The sequence below is a fragment of the Bombus bifarius genome, unplaced genomic scaffold (assembly GCF_011952205.1).
Source record: "Bombus bifarius isolate JDL3187 unplaced genomic scaffold, Bbif_JDL3187 scf7180000007966, whole genome shotgun sequence".
In the NCBI taxonomy this organism is placed as follows: Eukaryota; Metazoa; Arthropoda; class Insecta; order Hymenoptera; family Apidae; genus Bombus; species Bombus bifarius.
This window is the reverse complement of record NW_022884352.1, coordinates 984,637-1,001,889: the sequence shown is the minus strand read 5'-3', so window position 1 is coordinate 1,001,889 and position 17,253 is coordinate 984,637.

The following is a 17,253-nucleotide window of genomic DNA, read 5'->3' as shown; positions in this document are numbered from 1 at the left end:
CGATGGAACTCGGCGCGTCGCGATGCCCGTAAATTCGTCGTCGGTGTATAATCGACGAGGCGCGCCTCCAAGCGTCCGCAAACAGCGCCGAAACGCCGCACCGCGAGAAGCTGTGTAAACACCGCCCATCAGACGAGGAGAGAAAAACGATGAAAAAAGGAAATGCTCGGCTTTACATATCGCTGACTCCTGAGAATTTTCTCCTCGGGCTGTCGTTGGAACTCTCGAGACGCTCGCGTCCGCAAGCGTCTCGCTAGACGCCGCTCCTAATTTTCGGGATTTCAGAAATCCGCGTATGCACCTGTTAACGTGATCCTCCGAGGCTGGATTTATTATCAAGGACGCTGAACCGAATTTCCATGGGATAATAATTAGGCTAAGAGGGGTGAGAGGGGGTGTTAATGCGAAGGAGCGATAGTTACGAAAGGATGCTCGATGAAATATTGCTTGGAAATTATTTTGTAAAAGTTAAACGATGATTGGAGAGTTCGAGTTTTGAAAGTGGAGGTTCTTGGAATTTTTGTCGTCGCGAGTCATGTGTGTTGTTATTGAGATACGTATAATTGTGCGTGCTAGACTAGATTAGCCGCGTAGTAGTGACACGCGTATGTGAATACGAATGCATGAAAAATTTCGATCGGATAGAAAACCTTTAATAATAAAAATTCTAATTGTTTTTAAGATCTGCTGTAGCGAATATATTTAATAGTACTCCTTAACGATTTACTATGCTTGGATTTACTCTGTCAAGTAAGGAAGTACGAAGAATGTTATTATGTGCGTTTATGTTTATTATGAGTGTATTAATCTATGTTTCGACAAAAACAGAATATATTATTGAGATACGTATAATTTTGTGTGCTAGACTAGATTAGCCGCGTAGTAGTGACACGCGTATGTGAATACGAATGCATGAAAAATTTCGATCGGATAGAAAACCTTTAATAATAAAAATTCTAATTGTTTTTAAGATCTGCTGTAGCGAATATATTTAATGGTACTCCTTAATGATTTACTATGTCTACTTACTTGGATTTACTTTGTCAAGTAAGGAAGTACAAAGAGGAACAAATAGAGTAAAAAGAATGTTATTATGTACGTCTATGTTTATTATGTGTGTATTAATCTATGTTTCGACAAAAACAGAATATATTATTGAGATACGTATAATTTTGTGTGCTAGACTAGATTAGCCGCGTAGTAGTGACGCACGTATGTGAATATGAGTGTATGGAATTACGTGTGTGCACAGCGTCTCGAAAAACAGGCGAATGTAACCGTTCCGTTGGCAGTGTGATATGGAAGATGCTGAGACGCGTGCACATGTATATCGACGAAGATCCTGGAAATCGTCTATTAAATAAATCTAAAACTATTTTAATATGAATTCTAAGTGTAACCTTAGCGTTCCTTTGCTTTTATTTCGGCGATTAAGATGCACAATTCTCGACAGTTGTGTTTCTAAGAATTGAACGGTGTACGAGAAACGTATTGTCCGATGGATTAAGTCAATTTTTCTAGGCAAGTATATTAAGTAACTTTGCTCAGGCTCAAGAAGGTTAAATGGTATTTATATAAGAAATTTCTTCTAATTGAATTGCAAATATGTGAAATGTGAATACGTCGTGTTGGATAGAAAAAATTCTGTTGAATCATAATTATACCGAAAAGCGCCTTTTCGGCGAAGAGACAGCTGTCCTCGCGGTTTAAATTTTACTTCAGGCTATTAAATTTAATACGAGAATAGAAATTTTTACGTCGATTCTAAAAATGTATTAAATATTCGTTTACTAGTTTTTCGTCGATGAAAAATAATATTTAAGAAATGAAATATGAAAGGATCGTTTAACGACTCCATGTTGCTTAAATAAACATTGCTTTGTGCATTCTCTGTTTTTAATACTACCAATGTACAATGGTATTAAAATTTATACAAAGCTACGGAAATTTCTCGCATACCTGTCGTATACATGATATTGTTAGATTAGACAGAAAAACGAACGTAGTTTGCAGCTGAATTTTTTACAATCTGTATGCTTGTTACATGTACAACTATGAGAGGAATTCTCAGCGAAGAATATTTTCCACCATTTCACTGAAAATACGTTACGGCATTATCCGTTAAAAATTCTAGAACGCTTTTAGATGGAAAGAAACTTTTTAATAAAAATTTCCTCCCACGCTATTGTTATTTATAAATTATCAAAGAAATTTTTTAAGTAACATTCGCACACATTTTGCCAAATATTCGTATCCACCGCGCATGATAATATACGAACGTCGTTTCAGGAATGGACTTACCTTTTTCCAATTTTACTTCGTAACAAGGTACGAAAGTCGGTGTTCGTATTTCAAGGAAAAACTGAAATTAAAAATGATACGAAACGTTTCATAAATAATAAGCTGTAGAGCATAGAATTTCTATATTCGTTGGCTTGCACTGTAAACAATATTTGCCCCGATCAGAGTTGCATAAAGTTTCGGAATCTGGTAAATCTTATAATTAAATAAACGTACATAAAAATTCTTCGTTCGATCCTATAACATTCCTTCGCAACTTCGCTATAAACATTCTGCGATCTTGTCTAACTTTAATCACAAATTGTTCCAATATTTTACAAGATGCATATCTGGTAGTACTTTGGCAGTTAGTTAATTTAAATATTATCGTTGAAGTGGTCACCGCTTCTAAGAAAACTCTACATATGGTCTTTTTAGTTTTCTCGAGCACCGAAGCCATCGACAACTTGTAGACAAAAGACTGCGACGAAGACAGATCATAAACAGCTAGCGTGCGGATCTGGACCAGCTCGAATTGTATTCTTACTTATAATTACACTTCTATTTAAATATATTTTCTACCTTACAATTTATCCACGAGTTTCTCTGTTTACACATCGAATAACCTCGACAATTATGAAATTTAAACGGAGAGATACCAAATTTATACGATTGTCCGAAATGATGCTTTCCTTTTATAAGGAAATAATAGACGCGCAATGTTTTTTCTTTTATATTTGTTTATTGAATTATTGTTGAAAATGACAACGTGAGTTCTTACTCGCCATCCACGTGCAGATGCGCCAGTTGCAATAAACGATAACTAAAAGATAGTTCTAGATTCAATCGATAGATCTAATCGATAGGTTTAACATATCCTTTTGTTGTTATCCCTAGTCCATGTAAAGGTTTTTCGGTTCAGAAAGGTGTGATAGATTTATCCAAAGAATAAAATAACAGCTACTGTGATCCCATCTCTGAATACAGAAATAACAACAATTATGCGCGAACATAATAATAGAGATAGAACGAAATGGATCATACCTGATTCAATAAAATAATATAAAACAAAAATTCTTGTTCGTCTATTATGGTCTTACGAAGCGAAAGAAACAACCTAATATATCCGTCTTGCCTCTTTCTCTTTAAAATAAGTATACTTTACAGCTCTTTCGCCTTATAAAGCATTTAAACTAATCGAATACTTCTATCTTTATCGCGCTATTACGTTGAAACGAAACTTTGATCCGAACGTTTCTAGATCCGAATTCCAAGTGATACCGATACGAGGGTTTGAAATTGGGGTGCGGAAGAAAAATGTAGAGTTATTCGAAACTCGATATAGGATATATGCAGAAAATGCGTGTAGTTTATCTACGTTGAGTGAAAGAAGTTGTAAAATGAACAAAAGGCGAGAATGTATTTTACGTGTTATATCATCTGTTGCAATACAACGATATCAATCGCATGCAGATGAGGCGATTGATCGTACGGATTCTTCCCTTCGTTGCCCAGCGATATCCCCACTAGCGTGCGTTCGTGAGATGCGCCACGGCGGCTAGCACGTGCATGCTCTTTCGATAAATTCGCCGGAAGAAGCGCGAGGATATGGATGGAACATCCTCGATGGGCACGTCGAGAAGCTACTAGAAGGTTCTGTGGCACATGTGACGCCACACAGACACCCACACAGGTCACACTCATTACTGCATAGAGAGTGGAGTTCTAAACCTTTTCAAGGGCCATGGGTCACTAAGCCAAGTCAGTCTGAATAACTAGCCAACTGTCTACATTCCACAACACTTACTTATATTCGCTGTAATAATTGTTTAATAAATATCACGTTATATTATTTCAGCACAAACATTGCGTCTTCCACAGATTATTAATCTTAATTCCAAGATTAAATTCTAACATCATCTTTGCCCATTACAATTTCCCATGAATACGTAAACATCGGCAATCTATTTACAACTAAAATTTCCAACCCATTCAAACGTTCGATTTTTTACGTTTAATTATCCTCTGTTACGTTACGTTTTATACGTAATTATCCTCTGAAACTACAAAACTCATCTTTTCTTTCCATCCGATTCCGCCAACTTGCCAATACAAACACCGATACCCGCGCGGATATCGCTAGAGTCTGAAGAATCCGTGGAAACGAAATCCAAGGCAAACGTCAGGACACAAAATTAGCTGGGCGTAATCGTAGAGACGGGAAATTCATTAATCGCGGTGTACTTTACGCGCGACGAAACGCGCTGCAAGTTCGCAGTTTCGGCATCGACTTCGGGACGACTCGCGCCGGAAGCTACACGAAACTGCATAATTCCACGGCAGTTTGATCAAATTGTTAGTCCGCCGGAGGACAGCCGCTAATAAATCTTGAACGAGTTAATCCTCTCTCCCATTTGGAGGAAAGAGGGGTACAGGGCTGAGAAGAGAAGCTCGGAGTTGGTGTTACGAGGGTCCGGTGCCAACTTGCAAAATATATTATTCGAAGGCTACGGCTCGGCAAAATGAATGTTTCCTTAGTCGAGTTTTTCGTCCTACCGCGGCCATTTCGATAGCTTTTCCAGGCAACTTTCGAACACGACGTGACCGGGAAGAAAATTCGCCGATTATTTTCGCCAATGATACGCCATACACTAAGCTTACTTTCTTAAGACAAAGTTTTCTTTATATTTTTGTATGAATTTTTACTTTCCTCTTCGTTTTCCCAGTCTCCTATTTATTATGGAAAAAAAGGGCCTCGTCTAAGAGGAATTAAAAACGTTGATTTTCGATAGTCGTTTCGCGTTATATTAATCGACAAATGTTTATTCATAGAGGTTTAATGGCATAATATGAAATGAGAGATTGTTAACGCGTTGACTACCTCTGGGATCACCGGTGGTAGCCGGTTAGACTCGTTATGATACTACAGGGGCCACCGACGATGTCGGAATTGATACAAGTGTTTAAAGCGATGAACAGACTCTCTAAATTTTGTACGTTTCTAGCGTTAAGATAGTATTCTGTACGACAATGCAACACGATGCGTGGTAATATGTTTAAACAGTTATAGGTTTTAAACGTATTTCAAAATATATTGTCCTGAAGCAGATAAGAACATTTTAGAACATATGTGCGTAACAATTTAAAAGATAAATATGAAATTTAACTTGTATGTGTGTATGTGCTTTTATCATCGATATCACTCTCTTCTCAAATGTCATAAAGTGACGAAAGAAGTTTGATCAGTATTTTAATAAGAAGCACAATGCGTTTAATAGAACTGAAATAACATTTCATCTTGTGTAAATGCTCGTTCCTAAATTTCTACAGGACAGTTAAAAGATGGTCCTCGTATATTCGATATAAAGTTATTTTACTCGTATTTGTAGTATCGTATTATTCTTAACAAAATTTTTATAGTAAAAAAAATATTACACGCCGATAGAAAAGCACACGTGCGTATAACTTCGTGAGTAGAGTTCGTCTGACTAAATGTGTACTAATTCTACTTACGATATGGCGTGCAGCAATTCTTGTCGCTGCTTCTCTTTAACTTTTACACTTCCCCCTTCTTCGAGTGCAACTTGCAATTCTCTTTGTAGGACTGCTAATTTTCTGCGTTCCCCTTCCAAAAGCAAGGAGGTAACCTGCAACAAAAAGTATAAATTCCTAATTAGAAATTCTGAACATTGAGCATTCAGGAATGATCAAATTTTAATAATATTTTGTAAATAATTACTATCATGGGAATTCATTTCGCTATAAATGGCAATAAAGAAAACACTAAGAAATCATTTTATTTAAAAAAAAGTTGTAAATTATTAGACATTACTGTCTGAAAACGTAATATATCCTGCAAATGATAATGTCTTTTCTTCCCTTAATTAGCTACAAACGGTACATGTTACGAACGAAACACAGACGTGACATTATATAGGATTTCATGCGATATCCGGTAGACGTGTTATTACCCACAAACGATATCGTAACGCCAACAGTCGAGAACAACGCACGCTACGTACAGTTTTCTTTTTTACCGATAATCAATCCAATCTCAATCGATCGCAAACCGTCAGACGATAAAAGAGATAGATTGTCAAAAAAATCTTACAAACTAGAAAATCGATACGACGATCTATCTAAGCAACCCATGGCGCGTAATTCGAAAATTTCACCGATGCATTCTCTTCGATCTTACCATGATCTCCAATGCTATAATTCCTTCTTCCAATACATAAAAACGAACTTGGAACAAGAATAATTCCTTACACAAGTAAAGGGAGGGAAGAAAAGTTTTCTTAGAAAACTTCTTCCAGGAACGAAGGATCGAGCGTGGCGCGAAATTTGCTTTCCTGTTTAGCGCGATAACGATCTCGTGGTCTCCGTTTCTTGGTCGTGTTCTTCTCTAGGTGCATGCAACGTTTGCACGGCGATGTACCGGGTGTAGGTGCATCCACGTGTGTGTCTGCGGCCACGTACCTCGCTGAAATACGTGGAACTTGCCTAGATATATTCGAGGAGATACGAGAACAAGCGGCGTAAGACGCGAATGCGCGATCTACTAGTTTAACCTGCATGCGAATGCGTCTCGTAATTGGTTTCAACCACTGAATTTCTTACGAGTGTGTGACTTATTATTCCCAGATTATGCGAATTCGAGATTGGCCGAGTTTATATCTTTCCTGTGGATTTGAGGTGTTTACCGTGGTAAGCGTCGTGGTGAACTTCCGGTGAATGATAGTAAAACGTATTTGTGTTGTGGCGAATGAATAAATTTGTGCTAATTGTATGGAGTGAAAATGGAAACCGAAATAATTTATAGAGTTGGAAATTGGACTACAAGATTGATTAATTCTGGCGAATCTGGAAAATTAATGGAGTTAGGTACTCAAATTAAACTATGGTTTAGAGGCGATTAAAGTTGTAACAATAATAAATGGGCAATCGAAGATTAATTGGATTTGAACATTTTGCGTAAAACAGAACTCAAATTTGTTATGTTAGACTTATGAGAATCTAATGAATTATATAATAATCGTTCAAAGAATATTTCTGATGTACTTGAAAGACAAAAGTATAATCCAAATATAAAAAATTCCATCAATTTCCTAGAATCTGACTAGTAATCAGAATTATAATGCATTGCAATTAAGAAAAAGAATATAGAAATTGTACGTACGATTTTTTAATTTAGAAATTTACAATCATCGTAGTCGAACAATCGAATCCTAATTTCTTCACGAGATTCACATTCCATGAAACGATGTGGTTACCAAAAGAAAAAAAAAGGAAAGAAATAGAAATTACAGAAAAATTACAGGAATAAAAGGGTTTTCGAAAGGTCTAGGAAAAACGAGGGATCGTGTGCGTTCATTGGACAATAGGAGAAAACAAGGCAATGAAACAGCGTATACTCTCGAGCCGGTAACAAACTGCGATATGGTATCATTTGTTGTAGTTAGGCAACACTCACTTTAGCCAGTAATCCAGGAAACTTTATCGTGACATCACATTTTCGCGTCAAGTGGATCGAAAAGCTGTTATCAGTTGCAGCAGAGCTTCGATAGTACGAGATATTGACTCGCGGAATGGTGGTCAGCTAGACCAGTGGTCGAGTAGAAAGAGCAGAACGTCGATGATCATTCGCGATCACTAGAATTTTATTCTTGTAAAAATGATATCGTTGCGAGGACGTTAAATATTTTAATTTAGTCGAACTGACTTCGATTTATATACAGGGTGATTGGTAACTGGTGGTACAAGCGGAAAGGGGGTGATTCTACGCGAAAAAAGAAGTCGAAAATATAGAATAAAAATTTTTCGTTCGAGGCTTTGTTTTCGAGAAAATCGACTTTGAATTTTCGGTCGGTACGCGTGCACTTTATCGCGTCTCGTCATAACGGATCTCACTGTAGATCGTTGTCTCGATTGACGTTATTTTTTTAATTTTTTAAATTTTTAAATTTTTAAATTTTTAAATTTTTATTCTATATTTTCGACTTCTTTTTTCGCGTAGAATCACCCCCTTTCCGCTTGTACCACCAATTACCAATCACCCTGTATATATATTAGGTCGTCCTAAAAGTTTCTCTCGTTTTATAAGGAAACAATGGATGCAGAATATTTTCCATTTTATATTATTTTATCAAATTACGTATGATCCATTTTGTTCTACCAAATTAAATATCACAACGTTCGACAGATTGGGTTTCGTGTTTGTATAAAGATGCGTCGTTGTAAAAGACGTGTCTGCGAAAGAAAGACACTTTTCGGACAACCTGATATATGCAAATTGTCGTATGGAAATTTGAATATTTTCGATAGAAATATTATTTCACTATAATCAAACATAAAGTAAAATCACTAAGTAAGATAAAAATATAATGGTATTTAACTAGTTGCGTTAAAAATACATACGATATACCTGTTTATAAATTTAATCTACATATTCCTCTAAAATTCTGTATTATTTTACGTTACTCAGCTACTTAAAATTTCTTTCTATATTTATCGTCCAATTTCTTTCTAATATGCAATTAACGATCAACTAAGTACAATAATTTTTAATTCGACAAACATCTTCATACGCGTCATTCGATCGTTCATCGATGACGCTGATCGATGAAAGAAAAACGAATGGAAAATTGAACTTCCTCAACTTGCAAAACAGCTTTATTCATACGATATACGATGAAACAGAGGAGGAAGATATTTCTCAGCGATGCAGCTATTACGATTACCTGGCAGTTGAGTGACGTTACTCGGCTACGCAGATTATTAAAGATATAATTCTCCATGTTGGGTATAACAGTTTCTTTTTCCATCGAACTAACAAGGATATCGAATTACGACAGACAGGATAATAGCTTAGATCTTCGTAATCGTCTTTTAACGTAGCGACTATAGGAAGGGCGTAATTAAAGAATTACATAAACTCGCATTTCGACAGACATCCTGCCGAATCATATTTCTAACTCTTCGTTTACCGGAAAAAGCAACAACGATCGATACCAGGCAAATTGTTCCTGCTTCGTCTTTATTATTCTTCGTTCTCTTCTCCTTCTTCTTTCTCTTGTCATCGTGACGATGGTCTTTCACATGCTTAAACAAACATAAGCGTTTGTTGATGAAAGAGAAAACCTGTCTTCCTTCATGGATGAAGGTTTAACGTGCGTTTTATTATGGGAAATGGACGCTCCTTGAAGTCTGATATGTAAATTTAAATACCTGCACGTTTGAGTTTTTCAAGACATTTTAAATAAACTCTGTCTATCGTCTAGCTCTAAACTATTGTGCTTTGTCGTGTTCGTATATTTTATTCTCTTATCTGTTAATTTTTTTTACAGACCGTCAACATATTGTAATTAAATTTCTTCCATCGTCCTGTATCGTTCTATTCGTAGAAAAAGGTTCCGTGTCATTTTAGAAATTTAGATACGTCTGCCATTTTACAATATTGAAATTAAAATACTTTCTAAACTAATGAAACTTTGATATAAACAAATCGACACTGTTTTTTATGAGAAACGACAAGTTACATTGATATATTAAAGAATGTAAGATCTCATTTTAAAGAACGTGAGTTCTTGGTCAGTGACCTGGCTTGACCTTAATGCATCCACGTGGAAACATTCTACTTACATTTTCCGATGTCTCCCTCGACCTCTCGTAACCCTTAAAAGCATTCTATTCCTACTCATAACATATTCCTTCAAGTATAGTAGATTATCGTCAACCGTTCTACATACGTAGGTTCTTTAAAAAGATCATAAGATTTTATAGGTTTTTAGTGTTTGAAGAATAAAAAATATTTAATCAACACATGTTAAAATATCAACATCCCGACTATCGAATATTGCTGATCAAGATATCGTTGATGTATATTATTCGTTGATTGCTATATCAAATACCAAATTTCATTTCACTCCAATATTCATTTCGTATTACTGACAAAATTACTGTAAATTATTTCTTTGGCAAAATCATAGTCAAAATGTATTGACTGACGTTTCAATTACAATCTCGTTCCAATAACGATTCTTTATTTCTTCAGAAACCATAAACATAATTTTCTTGTTAATATTTATTAAATATATATATACAATTTGCTCGTTATTTGTCAACGACAAAAATTACAAGCATCGATTTCACACCATCGCTCGACAGACTTACGAAACAAAATTATTAAAAAAAAAAAAAAAAAAACAAATCAAAAGCCGTCAGAAAAACGAGCCACGATGCAAATGCACCGCGAAGTCCGATCGAATTTCGTGAAATTGCAACCGGTGCAAAAATAACTCGACCTCGTTCGCGATTCGATCGATCGGCCGGACTTTCCGATCGCGGAAAAAGCGACGCGAGAAAAATCGCTCCGTTACGGCCTCGATTAACACCTTAACAATAAAGCATACCAAATAGTATCTTAACTATTATCTGTGGCGAATACGAATTAACATTTTACGCGAAATAATCACACTGCAGACTATAAACACCAGGATGCCAGTATACTTGTTACGTTCATTTATTACGTAGACTCTAACAAATAATATTTTTCGCTATGTGAGAACACACACGACGCGAATATACGATGACAAATTTATAATAAGATAATTATATAATATAAAAGCAACGGAAAGCATACAATTTGTTCTAAATATTAGTAGAGTCCTTTTGCACGACAAATTACAAGTTAGGTATGGATCATCGATTTGTTTTTATAATTTTTCGTTAAAAGGAATAATCAGAGATCTTGTATTTTGCAAAATCTTTCTCTTCGAATGTTGTTCATTCTATCGGCAAACTGTAACTGATAATTTTGCTGATAATACAAATTTCACCAAATATTATTTTAAAGACGATCCACGTGTCCTAATAATTCGTAGTTTAGTTTTCTTTACATTTTTATACGAATTTTTACTTTCCTTTTTTCGTTTCCCAGTCTCCTATTTATTATGGAGAAAAGAGTTTAGTATAATTATTTATTACCGATAGTGTAACTACGAATCTTATTTTGCCATGTTACGTAAACGCTTCGACTTTGACGAAAAAATGCACAAATGTAATATTTCGAAAATAGTCGATTCAAAATGTTGAATACCTTTTTCCATCCTATTTAGTTATTGTGGCAGACAGTGAAAGGATTAAACCTGTTTCCTTACGGACGTATTTCCTTTTGTCGTACGTAATGACAAAAGTCTCGAGGCAAATGGCTGCTAGAGGAGCGAAACGAACGAAATTATCCGCGATGAAAGGAGTAAACCGTGAAACGACAACACTAACCTTCGCGAACTAGCAAAAAGCAAGCAGAGAAGGGAAATAAAATATATTTCCGCGTCACTTAGGACTTAGACGATCGTTTGCCGGTGCATCCGCCAGTCTCGGTAACTTTTTGCATCATCCGCTGTCAGGACAACTGATTGTTGAATGGAGACGGAGAAAAGATAGGGGATAATTGAGACGTGCGTTTATGGCATTTGAAACGAGTGTGTATACACTCAAGATTTATTGGGATATACGTATGTGTAAAATGTTTCCCAGTTATATCATGATCGCTTGGGTCAGAGTAACATTTAGAAGCGGATGTTGATAAATGTAGATTTATATTTTTATCGCCAAGATACTAAAGTTTGTTTCCAACTAAATTACGATTTTCCTGTTTCTTCGATGCCTATATACATACCTGGTTGATTATATCAATTGCACGTGAATTTAGTTATTGTCGCAACTATATTATAATTATTCTCGTGAGTCTTCTTAACACTTTCGTTTATACTAATGAAACATATTCGAACTTCGTTGTACGTATATTTCGAGTTCAACAGTTTTGAAAAATTTCCTCCAAAAATAGCATACTCTAAACTATTATATTTCGAAAAAGTCTTTCTCTGCTTTGTAATTCTTTCATACTTCCATCTGTGCTAATGAAAGAACAGTGGACGTTTATTATTTATTTATGAAAAATTTAATCGTACAGAAACGTATAAGCTGCATATGATATGCAAGAATATAGGAAATATTCGAAGAAAATTATATTCCTAAATATAATATTTGGAGGATGAAGTAAATTTCTGTTTAGATTTTATTTCCTTAATTATATACTCGACAATCTAAATTTGCATAAACATCCCAGTCTACTAATGAGACTCACTCGAACTTCATCGTGTTTCTGCATTAACAGTCTTCAGAAATTTCCTCCGATAATGCCATATGATAACCTATTTCAAAAAATCCATTCATCACCGATATCGCAATTCGTGTCTCCTGCAAACTTCATCAATTATACGATCGTTAAGAAGTAAGAAGTCCAGTGAATCGTCGAGAATTTTCAACTTAACATTCCACGTCGGTTGGCAGACCTAAACGCGATTAATCGATAGCCGTCCGACGAGCGCGGTTTCAGGCATTTGCGAAATGACATTTAATCGAATCGACGAAAAGGAAAGGAGGTGGAGGAAGACGGTGAAAAAAGAATTATTATGACGGATGTCGTAATTTCTTTGGTCGGTGCATGGCGCATCGGTCGCGCCATTATCCGGTTACGCTTCCATGAACCCAGGACTGTTTTCACTTTTACGCGACGTATTATCATAAACACCGCGATCAAAATGATGGACCACCGTCACGATCCACTTCGATTCGTTTTTCAAACTCACTTGTGGTTTGTGCGTCGTTTGGACCACAATTTCGTAGTCGTTCTGGTACGTTGATGCGTTTTTGAATAGGCAAAAACTTTGAGCTTCTTGTAGGTTCTAGGAAATAGGTTCGAAGTTGCTTTTTTAACTCTTTCCTGATTATGAACATATACAGGGCGGTTGGTAACTGATGGTACAATAAAAATTTAAAAATTTAAAAATTTTAAAAATTTTAAAAATAACGTCAATCGAGACAACGATCTACAGTGAGATCCGTTATAACGAGACGCGATAAAGTGCACGCGTACCGACCGAAAATTCCAAGTCGATTTTCTCGAAAACAAAGCCTCGAACGAAAAATTTTTATTCTATATTTTCGACTTCTTTTTTCGCGTAGAATCACCCCCTTTCCGCTTGTACCACCAGTTACCAATCACCCTGTATATATATATTTATAGCGAAGATAATTCGAAAAATATGGAGGACTGAAGATTCCAATCCTATTAATTCTTAATAATTATATAATAACTCTCGATACATTTCTTCAAACCATGAAAACGTAGTGCGATAGACAAGAACGTATAACATGAAACTTTTATCGTAGTTGATCGATGTATCGTGTGCTCCTAAATTTTCAAATATGAGTCTATTCCAAATTCTCGATATCTTGACTCGCGCCATCGTAAGTTTTATCCTGTCGTATGAAAGAGAACGTTCGAGACGTTTCTGACGAAAGTTGGAGAATACATTAGGTCGATCAAAAGGATCTTCAGTTCGGGCGTTTTTGAAAAAGATATCGATTCGATAGAATCTCACTTATGCTTGTCGGATGACAAACAGTTTATACAATAACATTTCGCCAATTTTTCCCACTGCCTACTATTTTTCATTCGTCTTATAGGAGTTGGCGTTTAGATGCGTCGGTTCAACTGGCAGAAAATCAGTTATTCTGAAATTAATTAAAATTTCGTTCGAGCAAATGGAATTCAGCTAAACGAAACTCTAACGTTACACATCCATTTTACAATTTCTCGCGTCGGATCCAAGTCGACCACGTACACTCACGCATTACAGCTGATCGACGATTTAATGATCTCGTGACTCGACATTACCCCGTGGTATACATCGTGGCGATTAAAGCTACCAGGGGTCGATTGAATCGGGACGCGACACGATGTTCGTTCGCCGGGCATTAAGCCGTGTCGTTTATAATGAGCCGCGTCGCGATTAATTAGACTCGCGCCATATTGCCGGGTAATTAATAAAGCCTCATCGGTGATTACGATAGAAGCGAAGGGTAACATTTTATTCAGGGCCTGGTATATCTGCTCGGTCGATCAAATTATGTTAGAACGGCCACCGTGGCCCTGCCATCGCATAACATCTGTTTGTTCGATAATTCATGAAGCTCGTCGCGAAACATTCTGCTTCTGGTCTCTCCACCGTTATTTTCTTCCTCTTCCAGACTCCCCTAGTTCTGCTTTCTCGCACGTCTTTCTCTCTTCTTATCTTATTTCTTTCCCGTGTTTTCCTTTTCGCGTCTCCTATGCATTAGCCTCCTTTAGCGATCATTAACTTTGTCACTAGGAGGTTTCTGCGTGGTTTCTTGGCTTCCTATTTTCATTTCGTGTACGGAGGGTTGTGTTATACTGATTTTGAAGGAAGATAACATTGATATATACAGTAACAGATGTACGTGGACTAAGTAAATGAATTTTATGTAGATGAAGGACGCGCGATATCGTATTTTTGTAAGTGACGAATACCGATCGGTAGATTACGAATGTTCGTGCATTAACGTTCAGAGATATATAAAATGTATACGTAATACGTGAAAATATGTAAAATAATCAAAGTAAAATATTTTGAAGGTGAAATGTAACTCTAGTCGGGTTATATTCGGACGCGCAAGAAGCTAATTATTCAACGATATTTGATGACAAAAAACTGATCGGTCAGCTGAAACGGGAAGTCGTCGATTACTCGACGATTATATTATCGAAACGAAGTAACCGTTAACCGGTGTAAGTTAGAACAAACTAATCTAATCACTTTTGTAAGAATATAGAAAGGCTCGATCCTGATAGTATGTCTGCTACTTAAATGGAAAACTGGCGTAAAAAGTAGCGTGGATCTAATCCTTGGATCGGGATAAAGGCGAGTTAGTTGATCGTTACGTTTCATGACAGGGAATTATTAAGAAATCTCCGGAGAAAGGTAAGATTGTGGCAAAAACGAAATTACGCTGTTTCGTTTATCCGTGATCACATTACAGAGAGAAAACACGTGATAATGTCGCAAATTCTTCGCGATGATGTTCTTCGCCATCCGATAACAAAAACTTGTCTTGGAAGACAGAAAGAGAGAAAGAAAGTTAAGCTTACTTTATTATCAGAAAATGTGTATCAATATTAAATATATATAGCTTCTTTCGTAATTGAAGTTCATACGCGTTCACGGTTTATTGATCTTCTAAATGTTGGTTATTACAGAAGAATTCTCTTTAAATTTTATTGCAAACCAGCAAAGAAATATTGTAGGTTGTTCAACTCGGAATGATAGATTTCTCAGTCGTGTAAAAAGGTTTGCAACATTTAGTGTTCGAATATATATCGAATAATAATAATTAGAACATGATTAGCGATTTCTTTCAATCATTTTATTGTGAATTGTACCTATGGGTGTAATCGTTTCGGCATTTGTAAATTAACGTTTCGAAACTAAATTGATCGTTTCCGCTTTTTGTAGATTCGTTAATCTCAGTAATCTATGTAATTGATATTTAACTTTTTAGAGAAAAGATTGAATAATGAAACTGCGATAGAAAATTCGTTCGAAGGCGAAACTTCTGCCAAAAATTACGCAATCACGATACAGGTGAAACATTGTGAAACGATTTTTATGGTCGTTGAAGCGTGGAATGGGTAGATATAAAACGTCGACGTAAAGATTGGCAACGAGGCCGGATGAAAATCGATTGCAGGTGCTCGAAACGGCGCGAAACCAAAGAATTACGTACGATCGACCGATTCTGCGTGACCGACAGAGCTTTCCAATTTCGATCACCTTTTCGTCGATCGGCTCTATAGAAGAGAAAGGTGATGCCTTTCTAAAATGTACGATCGATCGCCTCTGATGAAAATCGATCGCAAGAAACCGGAAGTGAAAATGCATTGCCACGATACTACCACGCAAACTTTTTGCTTGGTGAACTGTGTTTTGTTACCTTTCTCCGTTAATTAGAGTGGCAGTTATGATGGAGCGGAAACAACGTCGATAAATGAATAAATTGCAATTAAGATAGTAGAAGGATGTCTTCGAGAAAAATGCTAGGTAAAAGGAGAGATTATGGAAAGATAGTTAAGAAATAAAAAAGCTTATCGAATAATGTGACACGTTTATGGTGAAAGATGTGTGTCAAGGAATATTGTGACGGGAATGTATGTAGGAGGTGTAGAATAAAAGAAATTTATATCGGTTGAAGCGTAATCTCATAAAATTTTTATAGTATTTTTCTCGACTGTTCACTTTTCTCTTCTTTTTTATTTTCTTGCTTTTATTTCACTCTTATAGACGTTATTTTATTTCGACGATCAATTCTCTTCATAAAATATTCGATAAAATCCTGAGTCTATTGATAATTTTTAAAATTCGAAAAGAACTGCTTCAATTTGAAAGATCCTAAGTTGAGAAACGATTCGGGAAATGGTTAATTTATTGATCCAGATCTTTAGAAGGATCATTGGACGGAGAAAGGCGATATCGACGAATCGATCGATCGAGGAAGAAAGAGAGTCTGTGCAACAGACTTTCTTTGGTTGCTTCGGTTTCAAGTAGCCATTTGTTTTAGTAGTATGTACTATGCTTTCTGGGTCGTGCCTCTCACTGGCCTATACTCACTCTCTTGGCAAAAGTGACTATTGAATTTGCAACCCACCACCTTGTACGGTGAATGGGCTATCGATTCCGGATCGAATTTGTTTCTGACCTCGACAAGGATACCGGAGTCGGAGCTGAGTTAGACACCTGCCTTCAAAATAATTTTATTAAGCGTTAGTTGCGAGAACCTTCACACAATTCTGTTGACGATAAAATAAGAGTTCAAATATCCGATCTACTACTTTAACATATCAGTTCATTCTCAATCTTCTTCTAATTCTGTTCCTGATGAATTTAAGTTGTTCAGATTGCGAGTACCGTTTCATAAAATTGCAGTTGCGCGCAGAAACTCGAAGAATTTGTCGAGAGAGAAACAAATTTAATTTGGTGTTGGAGTATTTTTCTTTAATGTTTATTCAGTGTCACAGTGTACATTTACTACTTTATGTTGAAATAATATCGA